Raw genomic sequence first — 13239 nt, forward strand, 5'->3', positions numbered from 1 at the left:
ACATACATACAGATAATCTATTTATAAATATTTGTTCTTCCAATTAAAATTTCAAACCTAGAAGTTTCCATACAAACATCAATCATTAATTAATATCCACACCACCAATTAAAAATTCAACCATAGAGATTTCTATTCATTCCAACATTCTAATAAATTTCCAATCATATTACAAAAATAACTTAATATTCCAATCCATGATTTAATATCCATGCCATAATCTAAATCCTTACTTAGAGCTTTTACACTTCTAAATCCCAATTTCATATTTAATACATCACAACCCAAAAATTAGTATTTACCTTATCAATTTAGGATTTTAACATAAAAATTTCCACAATTTCACAATCTCAATCCAATACTCAACACACAATTTCTTTCTTTCATATTGATGAACACACAATAACTTGTCTCCGAACACCTAATTATATTACATTATGTAAGTTTCCTACACCTACATAATTCAATTTATCATTTCTCATAGTCACACATACAAATAATCAAGTATACTCCATTCACACTCAAAATCAAACAAGCAAAATATTAAAACAACATAAATTAATCAAAATTCAAGGTCAAATTTTCATAATTTTCCGAGCACCAATTAACCAAATTCTTAGTCAACAAATATCTTAACCACAATAAACTTAGGATTTCAAATTTCTATATTTTTCAAAACATGACCACAATTATCTAATTCATACAATAATCTCAATTTCACCCTATTTACAATAAATTAAACTCACGTATCATCAACTTACAAAAATTAAATCATCAAACCAAAATTTCCAATTCAACCTTCACAATATAAATTTGTTTCAGCCATATAAATAAAATTCTAGGCAAACTAATTATCATCCTTTCAAATCAATCCCAACACATTTTTTTATAGAATTTTCATATTTTTTATCTATTTAAAACACGACACAATCAATTAAATTTGATATGTAATTTCACCAAACTTGCATACTTTTCAATATCATTTGCAATCAGCATATACACATATAACATTTAAGACAATGCAAATTAATCAATAAATCATCATTACTTCTTAAATTTCCTAAAACATTTTTAAACTAACTATTCAACCAATTTTTAACAAAACTCATAATTTGTCATATTTTTCATATTTCATAAATCAAACATGTTAATTTCGATACCAAACATATAATACACCTACCAATTTAGAAATTAATCACCTAATTGGAAAAAATTTTAATTTCCATATATGGTTGGCCGCTTTAGAAGCAAGAAACTCATGCTCTTCTTTTAATTTTGTTTCATTTCATCCATTTATTTTCACTACCAGAAATTTGCTAAATACCAACGGATTTACCGACGGAATATTTATGTTGGTAATTTGAGGTCGAAATTACCGACGGACACTTTTCCGTCCGTACTTCAGTCGGTAACTACCGACGGACTATTTTCCATCTGTAATTCAGTCGGCAACTACCGACGAAAATTTTCCGTCGGTAGTTACCGACTGAATTACGGACGGAAAAGTTTCTGAATTAAAAAAAAAGGCGGGTCGCTGACGTGGAGGTTTTGGCGGGTTATTTTGTTTCCGACGGAATCACCGACGGATTCAAAACGACAGCCCGTACAGTGCCCGTACAGTGACGTGACCGGTTCGTCGTTTAAATTGCCGACGGACTCACCGAGGGATTTGAAATGGCAGATCCGTACGGTGACGTGTCTATGTTTCCGTCAGAATCACCGACGTAATCACCGACGGACATTCCGTCGGTGAAACCGTCGGAAAAAGTTAATATATGACAGCTCTGGCGACCCTCTCCTCCCCTATTTCTCCTTCTTCTTCCTAATCCCAACTCTCCCTATCTGCAAACAACCAGCCCCCACTCCCCCCCCCAAAATTAAATCTTCCTCATATCAGCACAACAAGTTATATTTCTTGAAGTTTTGTGGTTACAGCATCCGTGTTCTGATTTACCGACGGATTTTATCAATTTTTGTAAGTAATTCTATCTTTTTAAATTTTAACATTTAATTAAATGTTAATTTTATTGTTTTTTTAGTATATGTATTTTGGTAGTAGATGTACATGTTTTATTGTTATTTCTCAAACAAACTTGTAGTATATGAATGTATAATTCTATACCTGTTATGGTTTGTTTTAGATTTTGTAAGATTGTATTTGTTTGTAAATTGTTAAAACTTTATGGAACTACCGAAGTACATGTGTTATTTTGAAATAATTAATAGCTTGCTTAATGGGTCCGTTTAAAGTTTTATCAATGGTATTGCGGAGTGGTAATTTCTGTAAATTTATATATTTTAATTCGTATGGACGTTGATAAATGATAATGAATATTTAATATTTATGACAAGTTGTGATTGGTTTGTTGGATAATCTCGAGGTAAAGTAATATTTTTGCAAGTTTATTTACCTAACTTAGTTAATTAGTACATGATGTCATCATAATTTTATAGAGGTTCGATATAAGTCATGGATGATCGTTCATGGATGTATCGAGATTCACCCCAAGGATTGCGGATGATAGATTATTGTAACGGGGTTCAGTGTTTTATTAATTTCGCAACATCTATTCCCAGAAATTTTACTGGAGGCGGTATTAGGTGTCCATGCAGGAAGTGTGAAAATAAAAAGTATCTGCATCCAGATGTTGTAATGATGCATCTTCTACACAAAAGGGTTTATGGAGAATTACCAGTGTTGGTATGCACATGGAGAAGTATTTGTTAGCGAGAGTGAGAGGAGAATGGAAGAAACGGTGGTTGGGTCTACTTCTAGTGCTAGCAACATGCATGAAGCGGCAAATGACAACACTAATCCTTACAGAAATATGGTTATGGATGCAATGAGAATGAATCAAGGTAATGGCAGTCAATGTCCAATTGTAGAAGAAGAACCTAATGCAGATGCAGCTAGGTTTTTTGATTTGTTGAAAGATTCTGACGAACCATTATGGGATGGCTACACGAACCACAGTAAATTATCGGCCGTAGCATAGGTGTTCACCATCAAGTCAGATCACAGGTTGAGTGAGGTCGGGTATGACAAGATTATTGAATGGGCAAGAAGCATTTTACCTGAAGGGAACATGCTGAAAGAGAAATTCTATGTTGTGAAGTCCATGATGAAAGGATACCAAAAAATTGACATGTGTCCTAACTTCTACATGTTATACTACCTTGAAAATGCTGAGATGACCGAGTGCATGACATGCGGGCATTCCCATTACAAACCTAGAATTGGCAGGGGAAAAACTCTAGTGGCATATAAAAAACTTAGATACTTTCCGATCACACCTAGACTGCAGAGGTTATTCATGTCACCAAGGACTGCTGAGCACATGACATGGCACCAAGCACACCATGCGGTTGATGGAGTGATGGTTCATCCTTCTGACGGCGAAGCGTGGAAACGCTTTAACAGTGTTCATCCTCACTTTTCAGCTGAATCAAGGAATGTGCGTCTTGGGTTGTGTACAGACGGATTCAACCTATTTGGGTCATTTGCTGCTCCTTATTCTTGTTGGCCGGTCATACTCACAGTTTATAACTTGCCACCGGGAATGTGTATGAGGCCGGAGTTCATGTTTTTATCTACTGTCATACCCGGTCCAAGAAGCCCGGGGCGGAATATAGATGTTTGTCTTCGACCGTTGATTGATGAGTTGGCGCAGTTGTGGTCCTCCGGAGCTCTGACTTATGATATATCGAGGAAACAAAATTTCCTTATGAGGGCGGCATTGATGTGGACTATCAATGATTTTCCAGCTTATGGAATGCTTTCTGGTTGGAGCACGCATGAGAAACTCGCATGTCCATACTGCATGGAAAACAACAAGGCATTCACGCTAGCAAACGGAGGTAAAGCTTCTTTTTTTGACTGTCACCATCGCTTCTTGCCACTTCATCACAGGTACAGAAAGAACAAAAAAGATTTCTTTGTTGGCAGAGTTGAAAAAGATGTTGCATCCCCACGTCTTTCTGGTGAAGAATTGCATGATGTTGTCTTAGAGTACGGTGACATTGTGTTTGGCCTTTAATCAGGTAAGCAAAAGTTTCCTGGTTTTGGTTTGACCCATAATTGGGTAAAGCAAAGTATCTTTTTTGAGCTTCCTTATTGGAAGACCAATCTGCTCCGCCATAACCTTGACGTCATGCACATCGAAAAGAACATGTTTGAGAATATTTTCAACACCGTCATGGATGTGAAGGGGAAGACAAAGGACAACATCAAGGCTAGATTGGATATAGCTTTATACTGTAACCGTAAAAATATGGAGTTGGTTTATGATGAGTCACGGGTCGCAAAACCAAGAGCAAGCTTCGTGTTAGAGAAAAACGCACAACTGCTAGTCTACAAATGGCTTAAGAGTCTGTGTTTTCCGGATGGACATGCATCGAACATATCAAGGCTGGTTAATATAGAGGACTGCAGATTGTATGGAATGAAGAGTCATGACTGCCACGTGTTTATGCAAACACTCATCCCATTAGCTTTTCGTGATTTGTTGCCAAAAGGAATATGGGATGCACTCACGGAGATCAGTCATTTCTTCAGAGATATATGCTCCAACAAGTTGAATGTTGATCACATTGAGAGGCTTCAAATGAATATCGTCGAGACACTATGCAAACTTGAGATGATATTCCCTCCATCATTTTTTGACTCAATGGAGCATCTCCCTATACATCTACCGTTCGAGGCAAAAGCTGGAGGACCGGTCCAATATAGATGGATGTACCCATTCGAACGGTTAGATATTACAGTTGCAATGTAATTCATATATAAAAGTATTTTATATGTTTTTCTTAATTGAAAATACTTGATTAATATTTCAATGCAGGTACTTGTTTAATCTCAAGAAAAAGGTTAAGAACAAGGCGCATGTTGAGGCTTCGATATGTGAGGCCTATATTGTTGAGGAGATCTTAACATTTATCTCGTACTATTTCGAACCTCATCTGAGAACGAGAATCAATCGCGTTCCACGGCATGATGATGGCGGTAAAGTGCCTTCCAGTGGGAACTTGTCAATATTCTCCAATATTGGACGACCCACACCTAAAAATGCCGTAAGAGGAAGATATTTGTCAGAAATAGAGTTCAAACAAGCACACAACTATGTTCTATTTAACTATGATGAGCTGAGACCTTTTATTCAGTAAGTTTATACTAATTAAACTTTGTTAGTAATATACTGTTAATTATATATTGTAATATCATACACTCATTATCACTTGCAGGCAACATCGTCAATATTTGCTATCCAATAACTCACAGCTGACCGAATCCCAGATCTTTCAATTACAAGACGAGCAGTTTGCCACGTGGTTCAGAACACATGTAAGCACTATCACAAACTCATTCTAACTTGCAAAATTACTGTACGTATGCATGTCATTACGAGATTCTCGTTCATTTACTGTTTATTGATGTACATTACATACAAGGTTTATCAAATGGGAAGGAGTGCACCTAAGTCATTGTCTTCACTAAGCCTGGGGCCTGAAAGAAAATGTAAGTGCTACAACGGGTATTTTGTCAATGGATATGTTTTCCATACTGAAGAATACGGGCAAGGAAGAAAGACATACAACAACGGTGTTTGTGTTAAGGGATCCACTAGTAGTGAGTTAGAAGTTGACTACTATGGTAGATTAGAAGAGGTCGTCGAACTGCAATATCATAACGAGCAGAATATAATGTTTTTATTCAAATGCTATTGGTATGACACGACTGACAGAGGAATCAGAGTTGATCCGCACTATGGTCTGGTCGAAATCAACTCAAAAGCTAGACTCCGCAACATAAACGATGTCTTTGTTTTCGCAAAGCAATGTCAACAAGTTTATTACACATACACCCCTTCATTTAGAAAGGATCGATCAAGAGTGGATTGGTTGTCCGTTTTAAAAACGAAACCCCAGGGTCGTGTCGAGGTTGTTCAGGATGAGAACAAAGACACAAGTATGCGAGATGAAGTCTTTCAAGTTAGTGAGGTGGTTGAACCATATCGAGTTGCTACTTCGATTGAATTGGAAGAAAATTCAAATTTTCATGTTTTCGATGATAGCTTGTTGATGTTGACGCAGAGGAGTTGAATTTTGTTTTGAACTCTAGCGGACAAGCAAATGTCGATGAAGAAGATGATATTCATATTGAAGATTGCGATGAAGGTGATGACAATTCAATTGATGATGAAGAAGAAGAAAATTTTGACTAACTACCAAAATGAAGCCCTATGTAAAACCCTTTTTTTCATGTAATTTAGATTATGGATGATATATTTTGAAACACAAAATATTTATTACTTGAAATAATTAGTTGAAATGCCACAATTACAAAATAATTACTTGAAATGCCACCACATCACCGACGGCCACACCGACAGACGTAAGTCCGTTGGCATTTCACAGAGAGTTCGAAAACAATTACTGGTAATGCCACCAAATCCCCGACGGCCACACCAACGGACTTAAGTCCGTCAGAATATCACAGAGAGTTCGAAAACAATTACTGGTAACGCCACCAAATCCCCGACGGACGTAAGTCCGTCGGCATTTCACAGAGAGTTCGAAAACAATTACTGGTAATGCCACAAACTCCCCGACGGCCACACCGACGGACTTAAGTCCGTCGGCATTTCACAGAGAGTTCGAAAACAATTACTGGTAATGCCACCAAATCACCGACGGCCATACCGACGGACGTAAGTTCGTCGGCATTTCACAGAGAGTTCGAAAACAATTACTGGTAATGCCACAAACTCCCCGACGGCCACACCGACGGACTTAAGTCCGTCGGCATTTCACAGAGAGTTCGAAAACAATTACTGGTAATGCCACCAAATCACCGACGGACGTAAGTCCGTCGGCATTTCACAGAGAGTTCGAAAACAATTACTGGTGATGCCACCAAATCAACGACGGCCACACCGACGGACATAAGTCCGTCGGCATTTCACAGAGAGTTCCAAAACAATTACTGGTAATGCCACCAAATCACCGACGGCCACACCGATGAATTTATAGCCGTCGGTAATGTGTCAATTTTACCGACACAATTACCGACGAACTGCGCGAATATCAAAGGGTTGTGCATTAAATGCATCTCTGACCGCGTCATCTTACCGACGAATTTACCGACAGAATTCAAAAAATATGGAGCGCCATTAAAAAATTTGGTGCGAAATTCAAAAATTACCGACGGATTTTTAACACCTCACCGACGGAATAAATTAAAATAATAATTAATTTTATATCCATCGGTAAATCCGTCGGTAAAACTGGCTTTTAACCTACCCCGACCGCCTCTTCAGTTCATTTTCTCTTCTCCTCAGTTTTTCACCATTCTTTTCCTCTCCGTTCTTCACTCTGATCTCAAGCTTTTTTTATCGTGAATCTCCATCAGATTAAAAGGTTAGTGTTTCCTCTATTTCATTTTACTTTAATGGGTTTTTTTTTGCTATTTTTTTGATATTTTTTTTGTTTTGGTGTATTTTTTGTAATGTAGATAATTAAAGTCTATAGTTTTTTTTTGCATAATTCATTGCTAGAGTCTATAGTTTTTTTTTTTAATTTATTGAATATTTTGTATTGTTGTATTGGCATAATTATTATTAGTTAATTTGTTGAATATTTATTGTTAATGTTGAATTTACCATAGAATTAGAAATTGAATATGTTGGAATAATTATTAATTTTACTTTATTATTGCATGATTTGTGTTTAATTTTTTCCATTTATTTTGATTGTTATTCTAGAGTTTTTTTTTTTAATTTATTGTTTTGTTGTATTGGCATAATTATTGAATAATTACTTGAATTGTAATGTTGAATTTACCTTAGGATTAGTAATTGAATATGTTGGAATAATTAGTATAGATTGGGTAAATTGGTTGTGGCTATTGTTAATATGTGTAGGTTTGTGGATTTGGGTAGTATTCGGTATAGGGGAGGTGCTGTCGAATTTTTTTTTTACATTTGAATTTAATTATATAATTATTTGTATCAAATTGTGTAGATGCGTAGAACGAAAACCAGAGCTGGTCGCTCAAGTGCGGTCGCAGCTAGTTCGTCTAGCAGCGAGGATGATATTTCCTTAGGTGCCTCTCAAGAAGAGGCACCTACACCACCTGCGCCGTCAACTGATGCTGCCTCTTCCAGCGGTACTTCACAGCGCAGAGGCGGCGTGCCTTCGCAGCGGAATCAATTTACCCGCAAGTACGAGGCACAGTGGAAGGACGACCTTTCAATGTAAGTTTATTAAGGTTTTAGTTTTTTTAAAAAAAAATTACAACATAATTTATGAAGTAATCACTATTGAATTTATTTCATTTATTTTCAGGTTCACAAACATTGAAGCCGCCCGAGTAATATCATCGGCGTTTAAATCGTCGATGGAGATTCCATTGTTTCAATGGAGTCAGATATCCAAGCATCCTGAATGGATGCCTCAAATCAATGCATGGTTTAACAGGTTTGAGGTTGGTATTAATTTATAATTTTCAGCTTATTAATATAATTGTAAATAAATTATTATTTTTATTTAAACTTGTTTATTTATACACAGCACAAATTCTGCTGGGACATTGAGCATAACACTGTTGTGACGAGGGTGTGGGAAAATCACGCGGCAACTAGGTAAGATCGAAAACAATACAGGATTTTTTTTAGACAAAAATTTATGTTTCGAAATGTAATTTTTGGTTGCGTGAAGTAGGTTGCGTGATTTTTGGTATGAAGCACAGAAAAAGGCAAAAAAAACCGTGAGGGATAGGGGTTTCCAAGGCTGGAACGATGTTGCGGTTTGGAGGGATTTCAAACCGATATACATCCCGGAAGATATATGGCCGCACTATCTTGAGCACATGACGTCTGAGCGGTTCACACGACGCTCACAGTCCGGTGCTGGCAACCGGAATCGGCCAATTCATGGCGGGGTGACAACGCACACTGGCGGCTCCGTTCCGTTTGCTGCACATGCGAAACGGATGGTAAGATTAATTTAAATGAAATATATCGTTAAATTCAGTTGTTGTTAATATATCTTTTTTCATTATAGGCTGCGTCTCTTGGACGTGAGCCGAGCCTGATGGAGCTGTTTGTGGAGACGCACGTGCGGAGTCAAGACCGCCAGAAGGGGGCGCAACAGTTCGTTGATAACCGTGCTCAGCATTTCGTGGTATGTTTGTTCAACCATTTTATTTTGTAAGTTATTATGTTTATTTTATTGAATATGATGATTACTTTTTTTTTATTTTCAGGAGACCTATAATAATCGGTTGAGGGAGAGATACGGGGACGATATTTTGACCCATCCGGAATTCGATCCGGATTTGTGGATGGAGGTTGGCTCGTCAGGTGGACCCGATAAAAATCGGGTTTACGGGCTCTCCAACACTACGGCCGACAACTTGCGGTCGACCCGTAGTGTTTCAACCGTTGGGAGCTCCCAATCAATATCGAGCTCTCAATCTAAGAAGTTCGTGGCCTTGCAGCAACACACGGCTCAGCTCATCGAGAAATACGATAACCTAAAAGCGGAGTACGCAGAACTCAAAGCGTCTCATGCACAACAAAGAGCGGAACAAAGAACGGAGTCTGAGCAACTCAAAGCGTCTCAAGCACAACAAAAAACGGAGTATGAAGCGGCTCATGAACAACAAAAAGCGGCTTATGAACAGCTTCACGCAATGATTATGAACTTGTCAAATAGTGGAACATGTGCGCCTAATCCTTTTTGGCCGTATAACCACCAGCCTCCGCCAGGATCTCCCCCTCCTCCTCCAGCTCCATCATCTTTATATTAATTTGTAATCAACATTATTTACCTTTAAAACTTCATTTAATATTTTTCTTAAAACATATTCAGTTTGTAATGAATATTATTTAACTTTGGTTTTTTTTTTTTATGTTTAATATAAATTTTATTTGCATAATTGATTTGTATTACAATTAATTTATATAGTTTTATATTATATATCCTAAATAATTTTTTAAAAACAAATTAAGAAAAAAACTATTACCAAGGCTTTTACCGACGGATGACTTCGGTCGGTATTTTAAACACTCACCGACAGACTTACCGACGGAATTAATCCGTCGGCATTTAACAGTAGCTTCCACAATTACCGATGAATTTACAGACGGACATATTCTGTCGGTATTTCACACACTCACCGACAGATTTACCGACGGTTATTGTCCGTCGGTAAATCACAATATACCGACGGACTAAAAATCCGTCGGTATATTTCAAGCGGGAATCTTTTTTTTTTTTGCGCGCAAATTCCGTCTGTAAAACCATCGGCAAATGGTTTTTTTGTGTTTCCGACCGATATAGCGACGGAAGGGGGAATCACCGACGGACGTAATCTGTCGGTGATGATGTCGGTAAAAAAATCACCGACGAACTTCTAATCACACACCGACGGAATTTTTCCGTTGGTAAAACTGTGAAATCTTGTAGTGTTTATTGTTAATGCAATTCAACCCTTATCTCTATTTTGTTAAGTTCAATAACATCAAGGTTTCCAAATTTCATTGCCTACACTTTCCAAATATATATTACAACATGCAAACATCCATTCAATTAAGAATTTCTATTTCAATTACAACTTCTAATGCCATATTAATCCATGAACATTCAACTTCACAAAGTCATATAAATATCACATTCACAACTTTTCCCAAACACACGTCATAACCTGATTTTTTACCTCATTTTATTAAGAGTTTTAAAAAAATTCATAAATAGTGGGGAAAAGAACAAAAAAAACTCAAAAAATATATTTTTGATGTATTTACATTATTTTAGGCATTTTTAATGTCTTTTCAAAATAATTTAAAATTCAAAAATTTATTTTCAACGCGTTCAGCTATTAACACATCCATTTCAAAATCATTGTTTATTTTTTTCATCGAGTCAACATTGATATTGTTTTTTTTCAAAAATATCAAAATTAAAAAAAATTAAAAATATATGAATAAAGGAACCAAAAGTGTAAAGAAAAAAATGGGAACCAAAAGTGTAAAGAAAAAAATGAAGGACCAATGTAATTTTAGATTGTTTAATCACCAAGTTTATTTGGAGACCTAGCAGGAAAAAGATAATTTTTTTACCATTAAATAGTTATAAAAAAAAGATAGATATTAGTTAGGGCATTAAAAAAAAAAAAAAAACCTCAATCCACACTTTCCTAAAAATATCCAAGAAAAAAAGCCAAGCAAAAAGGAATGTGACTCTCTCCTCAATTACTAAGAAAAAATCCATCACCTCCCACATTCAAAAAAGTAAGCTCCGCCTTCAACTGGACCATCACCATTGAAACAACAACTCCCCCTCCCCATCACCCCAGTAGCTGTCCAACCAGTTGATTCTTCCCAAACCAGTCGTCCTCAATCTTTCTCCGGCTCCTCTCCTGTACACATTAAAAACACTCTCTTCAAAAAAAAAAAAAAAAAACACATGACCCATTCCCTTAAACAACAAGAAACCCGTACGTGACTAGCCTTTCAGGTGATGAAAAAATGAACTCTCTCTTTTAAAGCAAAGGAAGATCGTGACTGGACTTGAAAAGAAGAACAAGTGGTCCTCCTCCCATTCATTCCTTGATTCAAGACTGATCTTCATTGATGGTGAGCACCACCACAACAACGATTACTTCTGCATCTTCTCTGTTCAATGGCAGCCACCATAGCTAGGCTTCACACCGATAGTTGCAGCAGCAGCAGAACCATCAGCATTCCATGATTACTTATGCATCTTCTTTGTCTAATGGAAGCCACAGTGCAGCTGAAGTTTTCATTAGTGTCCAGCAGCAACTTCATCACCTCTGCTGCAGCCTTGAGCAACATAGTCTCAGCCGTGAGCAGCAGCCACATCTCCTCTGTTACAGTCGTGAGCAGCCATTAACTCAACCTGACCAGTAGTAGGAGTTATAAGCCTCAGCAGCCTTGCTTCCTTATTTCTTCTCCCTTGAAGCATCTGCAGTAGCAAACATCTCCAGCCAGGGGCAGCGACAGCTCCAGTGACATCTAAGGCTTCTTTTCTGGTCACGGCAGACACAACAACCAAGCAACAATCTCTTCCTCTCCTCTGGACCAGCACCGCGAGCACAATCTATCGACGGTGATATTTTCTTCCATAGCTTCCAGCCTCTCTTCTCAGTCCAGTAGCAGCCGCAAGATCTTCATCCTCTCAATCTAGTAAACAGAAAACTGTCCTCTTACTCCAGATCAACATTCAGCAACGGACAACAGCTTCACCTTCATAGCCGTGCCCCCGTGACATGATGACATCACCAGCAGCACCTGAAAGCGAAGGATAATTTTTATAGGCTGTAGTCTATCAGTTGTTACACGTGAAATTATTTAATTTATGTAAAATATATTAAATTATATTAAATAAAAATGTTATTTATTTTTAATATTTATTTATATTTAACTTAGGAATTTAATGTTTATAAATGAATATAAACTAATGATAAAGTTCATGGAATAAAAATATTTTACAAGAAAAATTATAAAAATGTTATAATTATGGAATTCATATTACAACAAATTGTATTGTTCCTAAATGTTCATGGTCAATGCTCTCTTAATACTAGATATTTATTAAAGTCATAAAAACCGGTATATATTATGTGTTTTTTTTTATAAAAGAAAGTAATTGTTCTCATAAGTTGAGGTACAAAGGATACCTAAAATTAATATATAGGTATTTGTCATAAGACATTTAAACTGAACTAATCCGCGTGAGAATCTCATATTGAGATATCACTTGTGTCTATAGAAAGGCTCATTTGACGATCGTGTAAGTGATCCTTAGACTTGAAATCACTAAGTTATCTTATATAGGAAGTGTTATGATTTGATCATGTTATAAGTTATCTTGGTAAACGTAACAAATGGGCAGATATTGGATATACCATAAACTATATCGAGGTATTTGAGTGATCAAGAAAGGATTCATCACCCTATGTGAATTAGGGAGATTGTTCCACTTGTTCTCAAATAGTATTGATTGTTAAATTCTTGTGCAAGGTGGAATAAGATTTGACAGAATGAGATTTGAAAAAACTATCAAATCTTATTCAAATGTTCAATGACTATAATGTTGCGAAAAAATATGAATATTTGATATGGCAGAAACACTCCATGTTAAAAATTCTAAATAGAAACATTATTGATGAAGGGATAATAATCACACTGAGAAATTGGTCATTGAAAGGTTAAGTCA

The sequence above is a fragment of the Populus trichocarpa genome, chromosome 2, assembly GCF_000002775.5.
Source record: "Populus trichocarpa isolate Nisqually-1 chromosome 2, P.trichocarpa_v4.1, whole genome shotgun sequence".
Taxonomy (NCBI): Eukaryota; Viridiplantae; Streptophyta; class Magnoliopsida; order Malpighiales; family Salicaceae; genus Populus; species Populus trichocarpa.